This window comes from Lactuca sativa, chromosome 4 (assembly GCF_002870075.4).
Source record: "Lactuca sativa cultivar Salinas chromosome 4, Lsat_Salinas_v11, whole genome shotgun sequence".
In the NCBI taxonomy this organism is placed as follows: Eukaryota; Viridiplantae; Streptophyta; class Magnoliopsida; order Asterales; family Asteraceae; genus Lactuca; species Lactuca sativa.
This window is the reverse complement of record NC_056626.2, coordinates 172,934,079-172,959,047: the sequence shown is the minus strand read 5'-3', so window position 1 is coordinate 172,959,047 and position 24,969 is coordinate 172,934,079. Positions and strand designations below refer to the sequence as shown.

The 24,969-nt window shown below is 36.5% G+C and overlaps 1 long non-coding RNA gene across 1 annotated transcript; it reads left to right on the top strand.

The window, feature by feature from the left end:
- The first annotated feature begins 3,952 nt into the window (after positions 1-3,952).
- LOC111904662 (uncharacterized) lies at positions 3,953-8,189 on the top strand. Its single transcript, XR_002854594.3, has 3 exons — positions 3,953-6,970; positions 7,257-7,335; positions 7,964-8,189. It is a non-coding gene; the product is annotated as an uncharacterized LOC111904662 (long non-coding RNA).
- The last annotated feature ends 16,780 nt before the right edge of the window (positions 8,190-24,969 follow it).

Genomic DNA, 24,969 nt, shown 5'->3' with positions numbered 1-24,969 from the left:
ACTGCAATGATAAACAAGCTCATTCAGACGATCATAGTAGTTTTCAAGATTTTTAGTATCCTTTTGTCTGAATTCCTTAAGTTCAAGAAGACATTGCTTAACAGAATTGATCTTCGTCTTTTCGCTACCTTGATACTTCTCTTTTAGTGTGATCCAAATGTCCTTGGCTGTTTTACAACTATGAATGTAATTGTAAACCACAGGAGGCAAAGCACCTCTTAGTTATCTCATACACCTTTTCTCATTTTGCTTCATGCGATTCTGTTGATTAGCAACTTCATTTGAAGAAGCAGATTGTCTAATTGTTTGAACATTATCAGGAAGTTGACCTTTTCCATTGATACAATTCCAGAGCTCTTCATAAATTCCATTTAAGTAATCCTCCATCCTATCAGCCTACTGATCATAGTATTCATAGATTAACATTGGAATTTTGGTTGAAGAACCAAGTAAGTGAGAGAAAGAAGTCAAGGTATTCATGTTGAAGTTCGCCATTGATGAACACGAGAAATTTTTAGAAATCTTGAAAAAACTTGATGAATTTGTAAATTGATCAAACAAATTGATCACTGATTGCTAATCGATCACTCGACTAAACAATTCAAATGCAGAATCGATTCAAATCTGAAGATCAAGAGAGATTTTCAGAACCAAAATGCGCGGAAAATTTTGAGTAAAGTTACTACTCAAAACGCAAATGATTCTAAAACGAAAATCAGATCAATGCAGTTTGAAACCTGCTCTAATACCAATTGTAGTACCAAAGAACATGGTTTGGCATGCGGAATTAAAGCTTGCACAATTGAACATGGTGATTTGGGTGTTTAAGAGATGTATTGATTGTATATGGTGTTACATAAAAACGATCTAAATCTAGACTACATAAATAACACACACTTACACACTCACTTTTACATCTCTCAAGCACACCTCTACAAGTGGTATGAACCCACTATTTATAGAGGTGTTTACATGTCTCTCTCTCACTCTCTATCTCTCATGTGTCAGAAGGCAAATACTCCACATGCAAGTGAGTTTTACAAAAGTCAAACATTACAAAGTCATTCATGGAAAAGTTTGTACCCTAACATTCTCCCCCTCAAAGTTAGGAATGAATGACCCACTTTAAATCTTCCAAAGTTGAGCAACTACGCGGTTCGAGCCTCAAAGGTGACACATGTCGAAACGAACTTCAATCTTCAATTCTTCAAATTGGGCTTTGGGATGTGAGACGATACAATCCGAGCAACAACGAATGATCAAGAGTATTCCAAACTCCAAATAATCACCCTAAAGTTGCGCATAAAAACACACCGCAAAAATCTTCAATAAACCAAACCCATTTCGAATACATCACTTTCGAACTTCCAATTGCATCATCTCATAGGCTTCAAAACTTCAAGATCACTTCGGTTTTCAAATCCGCGTAATATGAAAAATTCAAGTTCGAATTTCCATATAAAACTTCTCCACCTTTTTATGATCGAAATTTGATTATAAAACTCCAAGGAAAAAGAACGTGCTCTATTCGGAATTTTTCATGTCAAAACTCCCCCTTAACATGTGGCATAAACTTTGTGCTTCAATCCGAAAAACCCAAAAAATATTCAATTTTTAGCTTCGTTCACGGATCGCCTTTGACAAAATTTCTCAAAAATTGGTAGAAATTGTTAATTTCAAAATTTTTGCAGTGACCCGTTGCGCCAAAAACAGCCAAATATGCGAAACACACCCCCATTTGCGAAACTGGGTAGAATGTGTAAATTCGCACAAGCTGCATGGACTAGATTCGAAGATATTCCAATTTCTCAAAATTTTTACCCCAAATGCAAAACTGGGTAAAATTTGTCACCTTGCGAAGACTGCAGGGATGCGAAATGGAAATTCTGCATTTTTGTCGTTTTATGACCCCATTTGCGAAGTTGCTTCTTTGAAAGTTTAGGGATGCGAATCGACATAATCTGTTTGTTTACCACTTTGCTTCCAAATGCGAACATCTTCAAAACCTCACAGAATGCGAACTAACTTCCTGTTTGACTTCCAAATTGGTACTAGATGCAAACTACCCATATCACATCCTTATATGCCAACCATTTTGAGACCCAGATGCGAACTCAATTTTGATTAACTCATATGCAAATCTTGTTTGACCATCAACCACAAAATTGTCATCATTTGCATTTCATTCACAATCCAAGGTTCGTTCATCAACATAAACTTTCAATTCCAAACCCAATCAACATCTTAGATGCAAAGCCTTCACATTTTTAACCCCAATCAAAACAACCTCATACAACAAATCGTGAACTTCTTATGCAAACTGATTATCAACTTTAATCACCTTCATCGATTATTCGCAATACAAGCTGTCGATTTCAATTTAATTCTACCTTTATCATTCAAATCAGATTTCGTTCTCAAGTAAAACACCAACCATTGAACTTGATTTCAACACAGGTTTGTTCTTTACTAGTAAACCGAATTCATCTAAATATCATTCACCCATCGTTAACAAACAAAATCAAACTTCAATTGCTTCATCTGTTCGTTCTTGACATCCATCCAAACTATGCGAATCTTCATTCCAGTTCGTCCCAACCATCATTTCCAATCGATTTACATAGTTCGTCATCAAGAACACAACTCATCCAACTTCGAAATTAAACTCAAAATTGAACTTGATTTCGACACACACACACACTCAAAACAACTTGTATATATCGATTTCATCTAACATTTCATCAATTCATCACTCAAAAATCGAATTTGACTTTTTTTTTCTGGATTTGACTTTTCGAAATCAAAGATGAACAAACATCAAATTAATGAGTCAATCAACAAATTTAGGATCAAAACAAGATTATCTCATTGTTCTTCATAACCTTCAAGTGTTCTTGATCAAGATTTATAAGATCTCAAAAACCAATTTCCGATTTCAAAGACTAGATACGAACAAACCCGATTTCATCATACACAAATCATCTGAAATCGATTTCTAAGTTCAGATTAACAATCAATAACAAATGATTGTTAATAACGATGATATAAAATCGGATCTCACAGAACAATCGATTAATAAACGATCAACTGATGGATAAAAAAAACGTACATGTTCATACCAGAATGTACAACCACGTAAAGCTGGTGCGTATCAATTGACTTATCTACAATCTAATAATATCAGATCCATATATATGAGAATGGACTTAAGATGATCCGATTACAAATTCTTTATATTGTATATTGGGCTTGAACTTTGAATAAAAGATGAACAGTAACTGGATTTAACTTTTGGGCTTCAGATACGAACAATAACAAATTCATGATTTGTAGATCAATTTTTGGTTGGATGAATAGTAACAAATTCATAATTTGTAGATCAATCTTCGTCTTCTTGGCCCATGAGCAGACTTCGTTGATGATTAATGGACCATCCAAGATATTCCTTCCTTCAATGTATGCTAATTGTGATTCACTGATCACTCCTCTTATTAGTTATTACTGATTTCATTCTGGTGGCAAGGACATTTGTTATTATCTTATAGAGAGCTCCTATTAGACTAATGGGACGGTAGTCGCATAGCAAAGTTGAGTCATTCATCTTTGCAACTAATGTGATAAAAGAAGAATTGCATCCACGGGCAAGGGTACCGTGAGCTTCAAAGTGACGTATAACCTTCATCACATCTTCACTAATAATAGACCAGAATTTCTTTACAAATTTAAATGTGAATCTGTCAGGTCCTGGGGCACGATAACCACCATAGGCCCATACAACAGCTTTTACCTGATCCAGTAAAATAGTAGACTCAATGTACTCAGCACTCCCAGGAGGCAGAGTCCAAAATAATGGGCGGATCAGCTTGGGTGTTAGGCCAATCTTCACAGAACATTATTTTAAAGAATCTAAAAGCTTCAGCTTTTATCTCCTTTGCGTTCCTGGACCACCTGCCATTTATGTCTAAACAACTTATGCGGTTCTTCCTGGATTTTTAGTTAAGATATCCGTGGAAGAATTTAGAGTTCTCATCACCATCAATGGACCATTTCATTCCAAATTTCTGTCTTAAGTCTAGAACCCTCTTTCTCTCATACTCCAATATTTTTTGTACACCTTCATTCCTTTCACTGAGTTCAAATTCACTCAATGACCTTACTTCTGCCTTAGCTTCTATACTTTCAATTCGTGATTTGAGTGCCTCAATTTCCTGGTTTTCTATCTTGTATTTTTCATTTCTCCATCTTCTTAAAGCTTGTTTTAGGAATTTGAATTTTGCCAGTAGTTGTCTATCTGCCATTCCATAACCCCTGAAATTGCTCCAAGTCGTGTGTACTACATCTTCAATACCATCCATGAGTAACCAAGAGTTAAAAAATTTAAAAGGAGGCGGGCCAAATTTCACCACCGCATTGGAAGATAGAGAGATCGGAGAGTGGTCAGAGAGCTCTCTTGGACGGGCAATCACAGAAGCATTAGAGTTATTTTTTAGGTACTTAGCACAAGCCAAAAACCTGTCTAGTCTAATTTGCTGAGCTTTGCCCCGTTACGCCCAAAGTACATGAATTTTGAGCCACCCATATTGAAGTCATGAAGTTTGGTTTGGATTATGAATTTGTTGAAGTATGTTGCAGTTTTTAAGAAGAAATGGGAATTGAGTCTCTCACCTTTTCTAAGAACCACATTGAAGTCCCCAAAAGGAGTCATGAACCCACTTTGGTTTGTATCAAACCGTTTCATTCCATCCATTGGATAGCTTTATTCGTCGCCGATTGAGGACCATAAATGTTAGCTAATATGGTATATCCCTGTATGCCAACCCAATCACCAACAATTATCAAGTAATACCTCGATTTTAAGACCTCCACTTTTTTGAAAAAGTTTGCATCCTAAATACAGAGCAGACCATGAGATCTTCCATGTGAATCTATACCTTCATAGTCAAAGTCGGCGGAGTCCCAACACCCACGGATGTTGATACATTTAGAATCAAACATCCAAGTTTCTTGAATTCCGACAAAATTAATTTTCAATGATTCTTTAAGCCTCCTTACCCAACTTGTTTTCACATCTTCACCTATCCCCCTTATGTTTTAAGTTGAAACAATTCATTGTATATCGTGTGACTCTCCGATTTCACCCATAATTTGCGCCAAGATCGGGTTATCGACCTCAATTTTGATCCCAATCTTTTTACCGACATCGATGGTTGCAGTAAACTCGAAGGTGGGAGATGTAGTTCTAGCTTGTGATGTATCATGGTGGGAGTCTGTATGAGGGGGAAATTTGTTTGACGTAGGAATAAATAGTGTAGGGGAAAGAATCGAAGGAGTTGCCAAGGGGGTAGCCACTATATGAGGAGGAGTAGGTACAATCGAAAAATTTAAGATGTTCTCTATTCTTCTACGCTTTAGCCTACCATCGTTGATTAGATTGAATTCAAGTCTGGGAAAAAGTTGTTTACCTTATTGAATGCTCTAAGGGGATGTCTGGCTTAGCTTTTCAAAGCCTAAAAGTTTTTTTTAGAAAAGTTACAAAAAGTCCGGATTTCCTAACTTTTCCAAAAAGTTCATTTTCCTTATGTAAAAACTTCAAAAGTAGCTTTTAAAACTAGTTTTGCCAGACATCTTTTGCTATTTTTTCTTTTCCAAAAATGACTTTTGGCTGTGAAAACCTAAGCCAAACACCGGTAAATATAGAAGGAAAAGGCCCAAAGCATGAAGTGGGAAACGGAATGTTCGAATTGCAGAGCCTATAATTAAATCCCTTAGGCCCACCAGGGAGTGAATCCCCCATACCTTTATGAGCTTTATCCCCTGTAAATTGACCATTGAAGCCGCAGTTAAGATCCCCGAGTTCCAACTCGATCTCTTGTGTTTCCGAGGTGATTGAATTGATGAGTGGCGATACCACTTCCTCCACTGTTACCGGAGCATCAATGGTTGGTGCTTCAACTGTCGTCGTCAACACCGTCGCCGGGACTGCCACCTCCGATTACAGTACCTGCTCGGTATTTTTCATTCACCGGTGTAACCTCTTTCTCCGACGATAGCGGAGTTTCATTCTCATTACGTTCATCTGGTATAAATTCCCCATCTTCTGGTTCGTTATCGTCTCAATCATCCGTCGTGTGTGTATCTGAGTTGTTAGTCTTTTCTTCACCTCATGGTACCGGAGGCGAGGCTTTTTTGTTCCAAGAGCCATACGGGAACGGGCCGGAGCTGAACGGAGACCATTCGTCGATGTATTCCATGACTCTAATTTTAAACATTCTGCCTCCTTCTATCACAGATACTTCCTCGTTTATCCATACTTTCAAAGTTGTAAGAATCCCCACCTTACCCATAGAGTTGTCGGTTTTGTGAATAATACTTTCCCAAACTTACTGGAAATATCAGAGAAATTGGATTCGTCCCAGAACTCTCTTGGTAGGCCAACAATCTTTAGCCATGCGATTCGGTTGAACGAGACCTCCGTTAAGTAAGCTCTTCATAACCATTTGAACCAGCCATCCCATTTGTTCTTATCTTCCAAGAACTTTGCAACATCACCCCGAGTATTTCAATTGTATAACAACCTTTAGTCCTGTTTGTTTACCTTTTAATTTCATAATTAAGAGGCAATGTCTTAAAATTTCAGATTCAGACCGTTTGTTTGCGTATTATTTTTTACCTCTTAAAATGAAAAATACCTCTTATTTATTCAGAGAATAAACCAAGTCTGAAAAAAAAAGAGACATGCTTCCTTTTTTCCCTATTTTCCCTAAACAGATCGATGCCTCTTATTTTTCCACCCTTGCGTCTTCTTGCTTCGCGTCGTTACTCCTCAGCATCGGACGACGCCAGGTCGCTGCCACCCTAATCGCCGACGACACTGCACCCAACAATGTCGCCTTCCTCTTCCGCCGCAAGGTCTGCCATCTCTGTCTCGTTCTTCCGACCGCAGTAGCCAACCGCAACAGCCAACAGCAAGGTATTTTTCTGCTTCTTCATTCTTTCCCCTCGAATTCATTGTTTCTTCTTGTGTTTCTTCCTTCTTTCCCCTCAAACTTGAACATAAAAAACCGAAATTGTTATGCTATTATGCTATCAGTTTTTTATTTGTTCAATAAAAATAAATGTTTGATGTTATGCTCGATTTTGATTCTATATACCCGATTATGTTGTCATATGCTCGATTTTGATGTCATATCATCGAATCTGAATGATAAATTCTGAAAAAGGGATTGATGACTACCACTAATAAATTCTTTTCTTAGATTGGGCGTTGATTGATGACTATCGCTGATAAACGGATCGAGTTATGCATAAATCTGAGTATGTTTGCTTGAATCGAAGGTAATATGCTCGATTTCTATGTGTTATAGATAATTCAACCTTTGTGTAACTGTGATGGATTGAATTCTGAAATATAAGTTTCTTGTCTTGTTGTTTTTGTTGATTTCTGAAATGTATGTGTATAGTTGAAATATGTTGCTGAAATTTGCTGAGTTTGTTTTATTTGTTGAAAAATATTGTTGAAAATGTGCTCTTTGTTCTAATTTGTTTTTTTTGTTGATATATGTGTACGTATAGATGAAATCTATTGCTGAATCTTGTTGATTTGTTTTGAAATATGATTCTTGATCTTGCTGAGTTATGCGTTCATTTGCTGAGAATGTGTTTGTTGTTCTTTATTGTGCTGAATTTTGTTATGTGATGAATTATTGTTGAATTCATTTGCTGAAATGGAATTATGAAATTGAAATATTTGTGTATGTATAGTTGAAATTGAATTAATTTATTGAAATTGAGTTCATTTGCCGAATTCATTTGTTACGGGTTGTTTGTTCATTTGGGTCTTTTTTTTGAAAAAAAATTGGGTTATGATTAGTGATTAATGGGTAAGATGATGGTTTAAGATCATGTTTCCAGTTTGACGGATTTCATCACATATGTTTTTAAGGTGTGGTTTCACTGGTTACAGAAATGGGAGAAAGGAAGAGAACATATTTTCCCAATGTTACAATTGAAGGGGGTAATGAGAATGCATTGGCGTTGGAATGGAATGGAATTCCACTTGTGAAGAGTTTCTGTTTGTATGTAATTAGATGCATGGCTAGATAGAATTATAGATTTGTACATAAATGAATAATTAATTATTCATACATTTAAGTTTTATTTGGATTGTTGTTTAATTTTGATTTATTTAATTTGGATTTTTTTTTATTTTTTTTTCTACATAATTATTCAAGAAGTTGATTTGGTTATTTTATAAACAAAAACATTGAATTTAGCAAAAATAATACAAAAGGGTAAAACAGTAATTTTTATAATTCAACACTGTAATTCATAGGTTTCAACCAAACAACAATTTAAAATTCAGATCTTAAAAATCCAGACCCTCTTAGAAATTCAGACCTCTTAAAAATTCTGATATTAAAAATTCAGACCCTGCAATACAGCCCCTTAGTCCACCCAAGTATTTCATGCCATAGTTCATTCGATCTTCATGCAACATGGATTCGTGGATATCACCTAAGTGAGCTAGACTATAGGCCTCTCAATGGATTCGTGGATATCACCATCCCAAACGCCGCAAAAGTCTTCCATAACTCTCCTTTCTTAATTCCATGAGGAAGATTCGAAACATAAAATGACGTCGAATTCAAGAAGATGGGATACCTTCAATTAGTTTTAGCCTTGTTCCGACTGACCTCCGTCCACTCCTCGTGAGAGCGATTCATAGTGTTTGTTGCTTTTCTTTACTTCATACGTTCCTAATCAGATTTAGAAATTATGAACACTCACTTAGACACTTACTTTAGAAATATGTGGTATTTACATTGTGTTTTTGAAATTTGTATATTGTGGAGGAACATGTAAGGCCATGTGTTGGATATCGTTAAAAATGTACATGTGCCATAGGGTTGCAGGACATGATGTGCTCATTGAAGCTATGTACCACTAGGAACTTCCAGTAACCAAATTGTACGGATTTGAAAGTACTTGTGACTTTATGAATTCATTAAATACCAATTGTACTATATGCTTTCTAGTGGGTTAATGTCTTAGTGATTGTTTTTTAGTTCCATGTATTATCATAGTTTAATAAGGTGAAGTTTAGAATAATTGGCTGTAATAATCACATATTTGTTAAATAAAAATATAATAAGTTGTATTTAATTTAATTGCAATATGGATCACTTTTTTATGGACATCATATGATTTTTGACAAGGCTACTACCATATTCATCCTCGAGGGAAAAGAAAACATTATCTCTTGGGCTGTATTTTTACTAAATTGTAGAGGGTTTATGAAATCTCGTGATCGCCCTCTATCCAAGAACCTTTTTTTTTATCGTTCATTTTAACTCCATTTTGGGCGGATATATATTGACACTACTACCAAAATGGGGGTTTCATACTTATGGGTGTGGAATCCATCCAACAATAATCCCTATTTGCATTTATGATTTAAAAATCATAGTAATAAATGCAAACAAGGTCGATCTTAGGGACTCGATTTAAAACCATAAATAAACCAAAATAGGTTGGCTTCAACATGCCCTAAACAATGTGTAATTGGTTTTTTCTCTAGTTTTTTGCTATATACTTGTTTTTTATATATGGCTGTTTCAAAAAAAAAAAAAAAATAAAATAAAATAAAATAAAAACCAAAATAGTAAAATGTTTTTATTCAAATACATGAAAAGTAAATACAGAGGGAGGATTTTGAAAACAACTAAACTAAAATGAAATACAGTAAAAGAAATACTCCCTTCATCTCAAAATTATTGTCAACGTTTAACTTTTTAAGTCTCTTTTGTTCAACTTTAATCTTAAATAATGTACTTTTTGTTATATACTTGTTTATGTAGACATATGAATAGATTGTTTTTTAAATGTATTTTCATTGTTATAATTTTCATAAAAAAGTACATAACACAAATAAAGTTATTTATGGTCAAAGTTGACATTGAAAGGCTTCAAAAGTCAAACGTGCACAATAATTTTGGGACGGAGGGAGTACTAGAAAACAAGAGTAAAAACAATCTAGTTTCAGAATTTATTCACCCAACAATGTAGTTGATAATGAATTGATATCAAATTGACTTATAATCTAAGTTGGTACTTGGAAGCTGTAACATCTATTGTAGGTACTTGATCTTTCAATGTTTGAATTAATTAAGAATGAACGACCCGAAATTTAAGAGGGTCACGACGTCATAAATAGTGTCTCATGACGCAACATTTGATGGACATGCATGCCCATTTTTAAGGCGCACAACATGAAACATACGTGTTCACGTCGTCAGATCAGGCTAACCTTAATCTCGTGTTTTGCTCCCTATTTAAATGAAGTGGGAGGCTAGGCTTTGCTTACCCTCAACCTCCATCAGCTCCTTCCTGCCCAAAACATTCTTTGCCTCTATTGGTGACCTTGAGCTCATTTGGTGGTTTTTTGGCTCTTTGAAGAATAAGAATAACCCTTGGGTGCATCCTTTTGGCAATCAAGCTCTTACCTCATAATCTTGCAGTGCTTTTGGACCTTTGTAAGTCATAAAACTTCTGCCTTTATCTCTAATTCATGCTAGATCTCATCCCATTTCCAAATGGGAATACATAACTGCTCCATTTTATCGTGTGGTCGTTGATGCCCAACCTTGACTTTCTTGAAAGTCAAGAACTTCTCCACATACCAGGCCATATCCCGCTTCATCCATGACCACTAATAGTTAAGTCAGATATTTTTATACATCTTTGTCGCTCGGGGATGAATAGAGAACCTTGACTTATGTGCCTCCCCCATCAATACCTGTCGCGCACCACCCCAATATGGATCCCACACCCTCCGATGAAGGGTCAATAATCCCCGACTATCATAATGAAAAGAAGCCACTTGACCCACTATGTGTTTGCTCTTCCGGTGCTCTTCCTTCATAGCCTCAACCTGAGTCTCTCGAATCTGCTCTAAAAGTGGCATAATAATAGTTATCCTCAAACATACATCCCTAATCAGAGCAGCAACCACCTTGCGGCTAAGAGCATCGACTACCATATTGGCCTTCTCTGGGTGATAAGAGGATCTCATAATCATAATCTTTAACCATATACGCTGCATCATGTTTAGATTCGGCTGATCCATCGGATACCTCAAGCTCTTATGGTCCATGTAAATAGTACAACGAACCCCATGGAGGTAATGTCGCAAAACCTTGAGGGTGAAAACCACAACCATAACTCCAAATCATGTGTAGGGTAATTTGCCTGATGAGGCTTCAGCTGCCTCGAAGCGTAAGCGATCACATGACCCCGCTGCATCAAAAATGCCCCCAAACCCATGATCGACGCATCACAATATACCACAAAGTCCCCAACACCCTTCGACAGGGTCAGAAACGGTGCCTCACACAATCTATGCCCAAGGGTCTCAAAAGTTGCCTACTGATCAGGCCCCCAACGAAATCTGACGGTTTTCTTCGTCAACTAGGACAAGACAAATGTTATCTTGGAGAAATCATTAATGAATCTCTAATAGTAACATGTCAATCCAAGGAAACTCCAAATCCCAAATGGAGACCTCAGAACCTTTCACCTCATCACTGCCTCGACCTTGGTTGGATCGACCAGAATACCGTTCTGATTGACAAGGTGTCCTAAACACTTCGCCTCGTGCAACTAAAACTCACACTTGGAGAACTCTGTTTACAACTTCTCCGTCCTCAAAGTCTGCAATACCTCCCTCAGATGCTCCTCATGATGTTCCTGAGTCTTGGAATAGACCAAGATATCCTCAATAAATACAATCACTAACCGGTCCAGCATAGGCTTGCATATGTGATTCATTAGGTCCATAAACGCGGTTGGAGAATTGGTGAGCCTGAAGGGCATCACCACGAAAGCCTTCTTCTACATGTCCTTCACTCTAACCTACATCTGGTGATAACGCAAAACCAGATAGATCTTGGAAAACCAACATGCACCCTGGAGCTGGTCAAGCAATTCTTCGATCCTTGGGAGTAGATAACGATTCTTTACCATTAGCTCATTCAAGTTCTGGTAGTCGATACACATCTGATGCATCCTATCCTTTTTCTTCACAAATAGGATCGATGCACCCTAACGTGAAATACTTGGTTGAATAAATCCATTGCCTAACAACTCCTGCAATTATGTAGATAACTCTTACATCTCTATGGTGCTAACCGATAAGGTGCTTTGGCTATCAGAGCCGCACCTGGAACCAAGTCAATCCGAAACTCCACCTTCCTCTCTGGAGGCACTCCTGGAAAATCCTCCAGGAATACATTCAGGTATTCCCGAACAATCGGTACATCGTCTATGGTTACCTCACCCTTCTTGGGCCCTAGATATCATGTCATCCAGTGTCGAGCAAGCAGAAAAATTAACAAACTCCCGAATATCTGATATCAACAAGTCATGGTACCGAGTCTGCCACATCTCCTCATCTGCATCATACTGGGGTACCACTAATGCTCTCTCCCGAAACTTGGTCGTGATCTCCGCCATGGTCTCATTCGTCTGATGCATATCAACATACTCTTTCACCAACTGTTCACTACAAAAAAAAAAATTACATTTAGTGGCACAATGTTTTGGTGACATATTTTATTTTGTGCCACTATATGAAGTTTTAGTGGCACGTTTTTTTGTTGTGCAACTATATTAACTCTCCACTTAAAAATTCTTCCCGGTCCACTTGAACTTTCATTCCCTCTCTCCTTTATGTTCAACTTTTCATTTCCCGCTACGTCCAATTTTCATTCCCACCATATATCTAGAGATCTTTTTCTATCAAAAAACCCTACTTCGATGTATCTCCTCAACTAAAAACACAAGCAGTTGCTCTTTCCTAATCCGTTATGCTCGATACCTCACCGCCATACCATGCATTGTTTCAACCTTCATCATTACTATTTGCTACCCAATTGACTACCTAAAAAGGTAATACACTCTATTAAGGTTTTTGTCTACTATGTTTCTTCTTGGATTTTCATATTTATGGTGTAATTTTTTATTTATCTTAAGATTTTTTTAGCATCACGTTTACCCTAATGTTTGATGCGCTTCTAGATCGTCGTTTCTGTCACTAGTTGTCCCCGTCCACTGCTCAGTTGCCATCTACGGTTGATTATCAGAATCATGCGTCTCATGTGGTCAACAAAGGGTACCATCTTAAATGTATTGTTGTAGTTATTCGATTTTGATTTTTCTTAACCCTATTATGATAGAAAGACATATGTATTGATTTTGGGTTGATGATTCTATTCTCCTCATTCAAGTTTTGTGTGATTCAAGGTAACTAATTCTCTCCTGTTATCTAAATTTTGGAATTCTTATGTTAATAAAGTAGATGGGATATAAAAATAGAACATATTTGTGCTTGTTTATGCTTACAAAGGTCTCGATGAAATGCCTTTTGTGCTTTTAATTGTTGATTTTAAAATTTTGATTTTTTTTCTTCCTGAATCATAAAATTGGTTTTTTTTCTTCCTACTTGTATCTAGAATGTAAAGTTTTAGTTTACATTATAAAGGCTTTAGCTAGTAGTAAATAGAAATCAAGAATCCATACCTTCAACCATTATTCTTTCCCTCTTATCTTTATGATAAAGAAAGACTAATATACCCTTCACCCCATCCATTATTCTTTGTGGGTGTAATTGTTATGACAACATTAGAGGTAATAAATATATAACTTATTTATCATAGTTTTAAAAGTAAGATGCTGTAATAGATAAATAAATGAGAGTATGCTCCTATAATTGCTTTGATTTTGTTTTTCTGTATGTTTCTTGAACAATGTAACACTGTTATAACATTATACTATTTAAACTACAATGCTATAATTGGAAAAAAAAGTTTAACAAAATGACAAAAAAATTGTTTTTTTTTTCTTATATGTATGTTTCTTACTTTATTGCCTAGAATTGAATTTTCCTTAAATGCGTTATTGCTGTTTCACAAAATCATATTGATGATATAGTTTTAGGCTTTTAGCCTATTTTTATCAATTTATCAACAACCTATTGAATATTTAGACTTTGAAATTATTTAGCACTAAATAAATAAATAAATCGTAATGTAATTGGTGCTTTTGGTATTCAATGATGTATTTTACATATATACGTTTGGTGAGAATGAATTTTATTAAGGAAACTAATATCTACAAAATTTCCCTCTTTCTTGATTAGTCACTTACTAAAGTTTTTTTTTCCTTTTCTTTTGCAGGTGGGACAAATTTATAGATTCATACAACGTGATGCTCTTTACCACATCAGTTCTTTGTTTAAAGAAAAACTCAAGATGAGAAATTATATAAAGTTCAAGATCAATGAAGTTTCATGTTTGAGTATTTAGTTTAGTAGTATTATATGAGTACTAACACAACATCTAGACTTATTAATCTTTTTTTTGAAAACATTTGTGTTTTCAGTAGTGAGAATATTGTTGTTGGACAAGTATGAGTTGAAATAATGATATTGTACTTTCATTTATTATCTTAATTGTGTTATTTGTTTATATTCCGTTTAAAATACTAAACATTGGACCTAAAATATTAATATGGTTTTTTGTGTCAAAAAAATGTTACTAAAAGAATGAAAATAATAATTATTTTTATTTTTAAATAGTGGCATAAAAATAGTGCCACTAAAACCTATGTGTGTTATAATGGCACAATAGGAAAGTGTTACTAAAACCTAATAAGGCTGCAGCGACACAACTAAAAAGTGCCATTAAAAGCCTTTAGTGGCATCGCTTTTAGTGACACTTTTTTCTAGTGCCGCTGATTCCCCAGGGGGGCTTTAGTGGCACTTTTTCGGTTTTTAGTGACACTTTTTCTATACCACTAAATGTCATTTTATTTGTAGTGGTTGCACCTCAACAGCTAGTGCAAACTCTGTTCAGAACCGGGTCACAAAATCCAACCAGTTCATGGACATAATGGCTCGGGTTCCCAGAGTATTGCCAACCTCCTCCCACCAATCACGAGCTCGCTCCCTCAGACACCCTGCAGTGAATCTCACCTTCGACCCCACAGGGCAGAACTAGTCATTTGGGCACACCAATATCTGTTATCCATCGCCTGGATGCAATGGGGTCCTTCACACCAAAGAACTCTGGCACCCCCATCCCCTAAAATCCTTGAAGGAGAGAGTGTGGGATCTGTGATGACTAGCGACCAGATCAGCCTTAAAGATCTAAAGGCGATCCTCCATCAACTCAACAATACCTTCCTTGATTGACCCAAACATCACCAGGGTCGCATCGAAGATACCTCTAGTAATCTCAGACGTAATGAACTCATGAAAACCCTCATCAACTGGTTTGGCATCCGAGCCCGAACCAGATCCAGATCCTGAACCTCCTGCTCTACTGCGTGTCATCATCATGTTGATACATAAAACATAAACAATTAGTATACACATGAAGAAGTTCACACTCTTGAAGTTTTCGTGAATTCATCATGACCTTCCTGGTCTTGGGTATAGATCATGACCTCCTAGTAATACATGTCGAATATTAGCTTCCACACCAATCTATACCCTCTCCAAGGACTGTCTTGAATCCTCTAAGTCACTTCCTTTTTATCCATTAATCCTCTTATACCTAAGGGTGTAATATACATCAAGACATATTCCAGGAACTCCTTAGGGTTCCTTTCCTCACCACTCTCCGCCATTAGCTGTAGAAGGAACTCTCTCTAATGCCCTCTAACTACCACACGAATACAATCACATACTATCAGTACTAGATAATTATTAGAATGAAAGGTCCCAGACTACAACGGTTGGACTCAAACAAGAGCTATGCAACAACGTAAAACCTGACCTTCTAAAGTTGTCTAATCTCAACAATATGTAACCTAGTGCATTCGTCCACTAGTCAGTTGGTAATAATGTGAATTCCTAAAAGCACAAGGCACACATTATTTGAGCATATTCGAATCAGAACATAACATAAACAGTCCATCCTATCATATAATTGATCTATACTAGCATGCAGATCTATAAGCTCATATAATACACACACAAAGGCATCTTTCCTAGCATTCTATCATGGAATCCTAAGAAGATCCTTAGTCCTAATCTAGCATGTGATTCTCATACCACAACATAAAACATATAACATGTATTGGTATTTTGGGAAGACTTAGTTGAGCTCGGATGATTGCACTCATCGTACCCTTTTATTTGATTAAAAATCTCTTAATAAAACATTTATTTTTACAAAAAATCTACCATATCCTTGGTTTAAGTTCAAACACACCCGAGAGTATGTCTGAATCCCTCAAACCAAGGCTCTGATACCAACTTGTAACATCCCAAAAAATTTAGAGAATTTTTTTTATTTCATTCCAAACATTTAATAATCATATCAAAGCAACCAAGCATGTATCATAGTGAAATAATATCAGAGTACAATATCCCAAAATCACATAATACGGAAACCATAGGTGGATGCGGTGCGATCAAGCCGGGCCCTTCCCTTTCGACGTGGAAGTACTTGAAATATAAAGTGAAAACCGTAACCACAAAGCTTATTAAGCTTCCCCAGAATACCTAATACCATAGATACATAACAGTGAAAACATAACTGGGTATATTTCACCCCCATCAGTATCTTTCAACCGGTACTAGGTCTATTTCACCCCCTTCGGTATCTTTCAATCGGTACTAGGTCTATTTCACCCCCTTCGGTATCTTTCAATCGGTACTGGGTCTATTCCACCCCCCTTCGGTATCTTTCAACTGATAGTGGGTCTATTTCACCCCCCTTTAGTATCTTTCAACATGTATCAGGTTTATTTCACCCCTTACAACTAAGCATACAATAAAATCAGCAAGAGTCACAAAGACAACAAGCACATATAGGCATATTAGTAAGTGTCACAAAGACAACTATGATTCTACCAAAACAATCCATTGGGCCACATTAGTACCTTCAACCTACTAGTATCATGAAGGAAAACTCACCTCAAACTAGGAATCAAAAAATCACCCTTGGGCTACTGAGTCCAAAACTCCCTACACTAGATCGCAACAATACAACCCTAAATAACAATTATGTCACTAACCCAAACCGAGGGTCCAGATACTAAATCCCAACTTCTAAGGTAAAAGGTAGCTTACCCATCCCTTAATGGGCCTAACATAAAATAGTCCAAATCCAAACTATTCCAAACTCCCAATAGACACTAAAGCCCAATATGGGCCCAAATCCTAAAAATCCAAACTCAGAAAATTTCATCGTCCAACAAGACCCAAAACCCTAAAGTCCAAAGTGGCTCAAAAACAAAGGCCCAAAAACTTACTGGTGAGTACACTAAACGTACCACCAATATACCCAGCATACTCAAGAGCTACTCAGGGATGGAGATTCCAGGTGTGTGCACTCAATATACACCTTCATGCGCAAGGCTATGCCCCAGTTGACCAAAGTATCATTTTAAGGTCTTAATCTGTTAAGACCTAACGTCCAACTTCTGATCTAGCTCTCTTGGAATGTCCTAAGCAATAAACTTGGCAAATTTACTCCTTTGCATGGCTTAATGAGACTTAAATCATAGATCTAGCCTTCTATTTCCATTAAACGGTCACTAACCCATGCATGGTTGGTCTACAACCATTAGAGTGCAATATTTATGGATCGATGACCTTAGAAAAATTAAAAGGAATAGGTCATAACATTTGGAGTAGCCCTTACTCACAAGAGTTCATCTATGGGACCAAAATATGGTAAATTCTTCTCCAAACCTAAATCTAGACATAGGTTGAGCAAGGTTCAGGCTTTATACCTCCAATATGCTGGAATGAGTAAATAATCTATGGATCTACAAGCTCCCTCTTGTCCATTGCTTCTCTATAAGTCTTCTTCTTCTTCTTCTTCAAGATTCACCAAACGTACCAAAACACACTCTCAATGGTCAATATGTTGGGAAATGGACTAAGGTTTCGAGGTATAGCTCAAAGAGCTAATGGCAGCTGATAAGGTGAAGGATGGGGGTGCTTAATGCGTATAAATAGGGTGCAAAACCTAAAAATTAGAGTTTGCCCCTGGCTCACGTACGACCTGCGTATGCAAGTGTACACCCAGCGTACCAGGGGAACACCCTGTCTCATGCATGCTTTGAAGTATGTCTGACATACCATATGTACGCCCAACATACTCAGGTCCATGTGTCCAAAAGAAGAAATTAATTAATAAACTTTTACCTGACATATCGGGCGTTACAAAAAAAAGTCATAGTAGTCATTAAACCGAGATGTAAATATAGAAAAGGATCAAATCTTACTTTTTACGGGGAAGTTATGATTTTTCGAAGTTTCAACGTAGCAGTATATGACTCGAAAACCGAAGTAGAGATCAGTTGATTGTTAGGAAAAACAATCTAAAGGAGAGTTAAAGATCTCTTCCATATGATTTTGTCGATATAAAGACAATTGAGAACGGATATTGTATAAGGGAGTTATGAATTTTTAACGACTATAACAGTCTAAGCCTATTAAAGATATAACTTTAAAAATAAAGTCAAAATTAGTTGAAGGAGTCTAAATTAAAGTTGTAGATCTCACTGAGAGCTTTTTGGGATATAAAGAATATAAAAGATGGAGCTCGTATGAAGAAGTTATGCCAATTCAAAAATCTGGAAAAAAATCGTGTGCACGAGGTGCATAACACACAGTGATGACTTGGCATCACGAGAGGGCGCCATGTAGCAAGTCAGCCGCCCATTCGTCCAAGGGTCAAGGTGACGTGACGCCACATGGTTGCAGCACATGGCGAAGTTCTAAAGAAATGACACAGGCGAATAAGGGTGCAACATGTGGTAGAAGGCTGGAGGAGCCAACAAGGTGAGCGTACGCAATGCGCACGTGCTGAATGGCTATAAATACTTGCCCAAATTTTCTCATTCTCCTCACAATTTCATTTCATTTTTCTATGGGATTCCCTAACCTCTTGAGTCCCATTTTTCTAAAGTTTATTGAAGTATTTTAGCAATGTTTTGAAGAGTCTAGGAGTTCGACAAATAGAAGCTTTCAGTTTCGGAGTTATGTTCGCATAAATTTCTCGGTTTTCACTTAAAAGCTCTGTAAGTTAAGCAACACCCTTTTTCTTTCAGTGTAACTTATATATATAGTCATAAGTCGTTATTATGAACATATAAATAAGAATTATCAGTGATTCCAAGTCATAATAATGATTGATCTACTTATGGGAGAGGTGTCTAGAATGGTCATGTGGGCTTAGTTGTTGGATTTCAGAAAGGCTATACGTCGAAATGGTCCTGCCTCCCAACTGTCCTGCCTGACTGGTGCTTACTTGATAGATCTTGATGTAGACATGCGGATTAGTGAGGAATATAGACTATAATTATTATCGTCACCAGGATTATAAAACAAGACTAAGGCTTAGTACTTTATGTGTCTAGGTCATTTCAAAGTAAGAAGCGAAGCGCTACCGAAATCGTCAGTCACTTTATGATTTTAATACAAGCGTTAATTAAAGTATTAAATATGTCTTAAAGATTTTATATGTGAGCTATATGCTTATTTGTCACACCCCCAAACCGAAACGGAGGAAACGTTCAGGGATGGAGGACGCCATGTATAATATCACAACAATTGCATCAGAGTAATCAAAGTGAACACAACCATTACATTGAATAAGTAAAATATTTACATCTGTTTGAAACATATTTGTATACGCCAAAAGTATAGCAAAATATAAAAAGACATGACTCTATACGCTCCGTCTTCTCAAAAGCTGCGGGAGTACCTGTCTGCTAATTTCCTGAGAATACAAGCGATTTTTAAAGAGTATCAGCATTAAAGTTGGTGAGTTCATAAGTATGTTTTTGAAAAGGATACATGTCTGTGAATCTATAAAAAAAATGTTTGCATGCTCTCAAGAAAATCCAATATTCTCTTTAGTTTTGAAAAGTAGTCTTTAACCCTAAGACCGAAGTGTATGTTCCTTACTATGTACTATAAAACTATATGAAAGTATTAGTTTATATATCCGGATACCACCAGTCGTATTGTATAGTTTTGTTTTACATGAAAACTATATTATGAAAACCCTGGAATCCTCCAGTATGTATAGTAGTTATATTACTTCAAAATAAAACTAATTGAAGTTGTAACCTTTCATACATTAATCGTATTATTTAGTACCAAATTTATGAGTTGTTATAACCATACTTGACCATTGAATTGCTTGAACAACGTTCTTCAGTTGTTAGAATCGAAATGACTTTGTCACCCAGGCCTTCCGCCCTAACTGTAGCTAACAGTTATGGTGCGGGATTGTCAATCCCGTATAGATCTATACGCAAACTCACGTTCTACCTCCAGGAGACTCTGGTTATAATCTCAGGACTTTTGTTAGTACTTAAATAAGTACGCAAAGAATGCTCACTCATAAAATGCTATACTAACGATTAAGTGTAGAATAAAATGAATCCCTTGAATTTAAATTATTGTTTATATGGCACATAAACTATACCTTATATAGCTTATATGTTCAATCGCATTGAATCTATGTTTCGTGCATTGATTAGGTAATTGTTCTATAAATTATACCTGTTATAGCTTATATGTACATTAGTGTATTCAATTCATGTTTTACACTGAAAACTTTATAAATATGTTGAAATCTTCCCTCATGCTCAACATTTTACAAAAGGCATAAAGATCTAAGTGTTTTATAAAATGAATAATCTTTGGTTTGAATCAACCACATAAGTTTTAATCATGTTCAAATCCTTTATATAAATCACAAAATTTATTTGTGTCTTCCTTGTATCCTCCCCCAAAAAACGTTAAAAATAGAAAAGGTATAGGGGTATGAACTCACAGCTGGTTGCATGTATGTGCCGGACAACGGGACTGGAATTGAGAACTCTCGAGTTATACGCAAAATTAACGGAATACTAATAATAATTAAACACATTTGTATATAAATTTAGCGAATCCATTAGTTAAAATGTTATAAAAACACTTGTTTTTGGTTAAGGAATGTTACCGAGACTCGATGGAAGTTGAAAAGTAGGTTTTCAGCCAAGATTCACGATGTAGGGCTGATTACGACCGTGAACTGTTCTTGGCCGTTAACGGTTCTTTTCCTTTGAAGGGTTTACCGTCCTTGAAGCGTTCACGGCCTGTTCTTGGTGTTCTTGGTGAAATATGAAGATTTGAAGGGTTTACGGCCGTGAACTCAAGAACAACTAGGCTTGATATGATGAAAAGACGGGTGTTTAATCCTCCTAAAACGAGTTCCAAGGTGGATTGAGTGATAGATGAAGAGAAAATTTGGGTTTTCGGGTGACTATTTTTAGAGAGAGAAAGTGTGTTTGCGGACAGAAAAGTATAAATGAGGGTAGGAACCTCGTATGTATAGGCTGGGTGCATGGTCGGTGGTGGGGTCCACCAACCGTGAACGGTTTACGGCCAAGATCGGGTTCACGACCATGAACACAACTCATACCGGATTTTTTGTCGATTTTCGAAGAAAAACTCGGGTTTTTGCGTTAATTTGGTTCCAACTCTTATATAATTTATTTATAAATAAAACAATTTTCTAAACCATAATAATTTAGCACAACAAATAAAATTTGAAATTTTATTTAACTGAATTTGATTAACGTTGGCGGAAAAGGTTCGGGTTGTCACATTATTGCATGGAATATGTGCTAAGAACATATTTGATGATATACAATATCTGAACCAAGTACCGTTCTATATGCTTTAATATATATATATATATATATATATATATATATATATATATATATATATATATATATATATATATAATTTCATGATAATAATAATATAAGTATTAGGAGTAGAGCAACATAGTCTTACCAGTGATAAATTTAGACTAACAAAAACTACATAAGTTAATTAAGATGGATATTGGGTAGTATCTCTTTAAGAATACACGTGAGATATACATGGAGGGTAGAAGTCTAACATTCATCCCAGGTCCGAGAGTATGGATTAGGTATAGTCATCTACCACTTATATGAGAGTATGGATTAGGCATAATCATTTATCTCTGGTCCGAGAGTATGGATTAGGCACAATCATTTATCACCGATCCGAGAGTATGGACTAGAAAAAGTCATTCTTCCCTGGTCGGAGAGTAGTGCTGGCAATGGGTCGACCTGGGTTGGGTTCGGGTTCAACCCATTTATTAATTGGGTTGAAGATTTCAACCCAACCCAACCTCTTTATATCAATGGGTAGATATTTTCAACCCAACCCAACCTCTCATATAAATGGGTTGTCATCGGGTTGACCCGTTTATGTAATTCTCAACCCAACCTATTAAATAAATTTGTTAAACCTGGGTTAACCTATTTCAAATAAAAAAGTATATAAATTAACTAAAGATTACACCACTTTAATTAGTTCAATACTTAAATAAACTTTCAAAATATAATAAAAACACAATCCCAATTTACAAATACAAAAAATTGTTCATACAACCTTAAAGATATGTAATTTCGAAATGATTTTGAAAAGTGACTGGTATTGTTGGTGCAAAGGAAAAAAATAGGAATTAGGACTACATTTTTTAAAACATAAATAATAATACAACATTGTAAATTACAAAGTAATACTTATATTAATACATTGTAATATTTAAATAATTATTAATTAAGTATATATTAAAGTTAAATGGGTTGGTGGGTTAAAAACGGATAGACAACATATACCCAACCCAACCTATTTAATTAAATGGGTTAGGTGGATTGACTTATTTATCCTAAATTGGTTGAAAATCTCAACCCAACCTGCTAATTTTTGTTGGGTTCGGGTTAGGTAGGTGGGTTGGGTAAGTTTTTGTCAGCTTTATCTCAAAGTGTGGATTAGGTACAATTATTTGTCACTAATATGAGAATATGGACTAGACATAGTCATTCATTCCTGATCTGAGAGTATGTATTAGATATAATTGTTTATTCCTAATCTTAGAGTATGGATTAGGTAAAGCCACTCACTTTTGAATCCGACAGTATGAATTATGTGAGGACCGACAAGATGGGGTAGATTAATTATATGATATATATATATATATATATATATATATATATATATATATATATATATATAACATTGTATGATTGAAATATCTATGTACTCACCAGGTTTCCCAACATGACCCACCCAGATTCTTTGTATCACATGTAGTGGCACAAAGATTAATGAAATACATTTCATTGGAAATACTTTTATGGGACCAAATTTTGTAATTATAAATAAATCTGTTTTAAATAAAGCATAAGCAAAAGTTTTAAAATGGCCTTAAATTTGGGGATGTCACTGGTAGTATCAGAGAATTAGTTTAAGAGAACTAGGAATTTAGAGGATTTCTAGACTTAAACTTATAATGCTAAGCAATGAGCATGATTTGCGTGTCCATTATAATTTCTATAATACATCTAAATTGACACAATCACTAGTTCATTTTAGGACAAGATGCCTAATTTTCTTTATATGGTAAATGACTTATGCAAGCTATAAGATTCGTGATGATGCCTTATGTTGCTTATCTAAATTGCCATTAGGTTAAGGATTGTAGCCGACCTAGAATTAGGAAATCTTATGTGTTCAGGTTTGTAAACATTTAATTATGGTATTTGAACAAGCATATAACTTTTTGGAGTGATATGAAAGATTCTACGTTAAAAACCTTCTCTAACTTAAATTTCTCATCTCAAACAACTACTTCGGTACACAGAACGACATAGTGACAGATCGTAGCAGATTATGAAATAGTAATGGAAATCAACAGCCTAAGCGAGTGATGGGTTGTGTGCTGGTTATCGCACCTGCACTCGAACCTGTCATCAAAGCAATGATACAAGCAATTTTAGATCACTAAATGTTTTTTGTTGGGACTTGGTTACCTGTTATTTATGCAGATTATATGATATTTTTCTGGTGTATTTTCAGTATGGTGGTTACGAGACGATTTGTGACTGGATCTGAATCAGGATTAGGATATGGCGGTCAGGAGGGACCAACGGTGCCTGAGGTTGTTGGTCAGATGAGGTCGAACGAGTTGGATACCAGGATTCGACAGATCCTGCATGATGAGGTTGCTGCTTTGTTCCGAGCACAGTTGCCAGAGATTTTTGGGTCTATTAAGACTGCTCTGGTTGATTACTTCGACGAGCGCTATGTAGCCATTGCTGAGACGGTTGCCGCAACATCTACAACAACTGTAAGGGCGACATGGGGAGGATCTAGTCGGGCTTTTTAGTACCGGGACTTCGATAACATGAAGCCCCCGAATTTTGATGGGATACAAGACCCGATTGTATCCATGAGGTGGTTTTCTGACGTAGAGGGTTGTTTCTTCACGTGCTCATGTCCTACTGAGCAGAAGGTCAGATGTGCCCTGAACTTACTGAGGTCCAGGGCAAAGGACTAGTGGAGGTTGGTGACTAGGTCTTATATTGACTATCAAAGAGTTGTGGTTACTATGGAGCAGTTCACGGATATGTTCCGCGCCCACTACATTCCGCGGGTCGAGCGGGAGCGGTTGGCACAAGAGTTTTTGGATATGAGACAGGGTACTAAGACAATGACGGAGATTACCTGTATGTTCATGGAGAGGACGATGTTCTGCCTGGATTTTGCTTCTGGGCAGGCTCAGATGACACGTTATCTGAGCATGCTCAAGACTGACATCCGTTAGTTTGTTGCTACCCATCGTTGTGATACACTGTTGGAGTTACAGGAGGCCGCCAACATAGTCGCAACCGGCGCCAAAGCGGTCTAAGACCGCTGATTCCAGGACAACAGGATAACAGAGCCGCACTTGAGGCAAGTGCGGGAAGGGTCACTCGGGGGTTTGCAGATTGAGCAGCGCGTGCTGCGAATGCTACAGGGAGGGGCATTTTACGAAGGATTGTCGCCAGACAGCCCCGGTTTAGGATATGAGGATATAC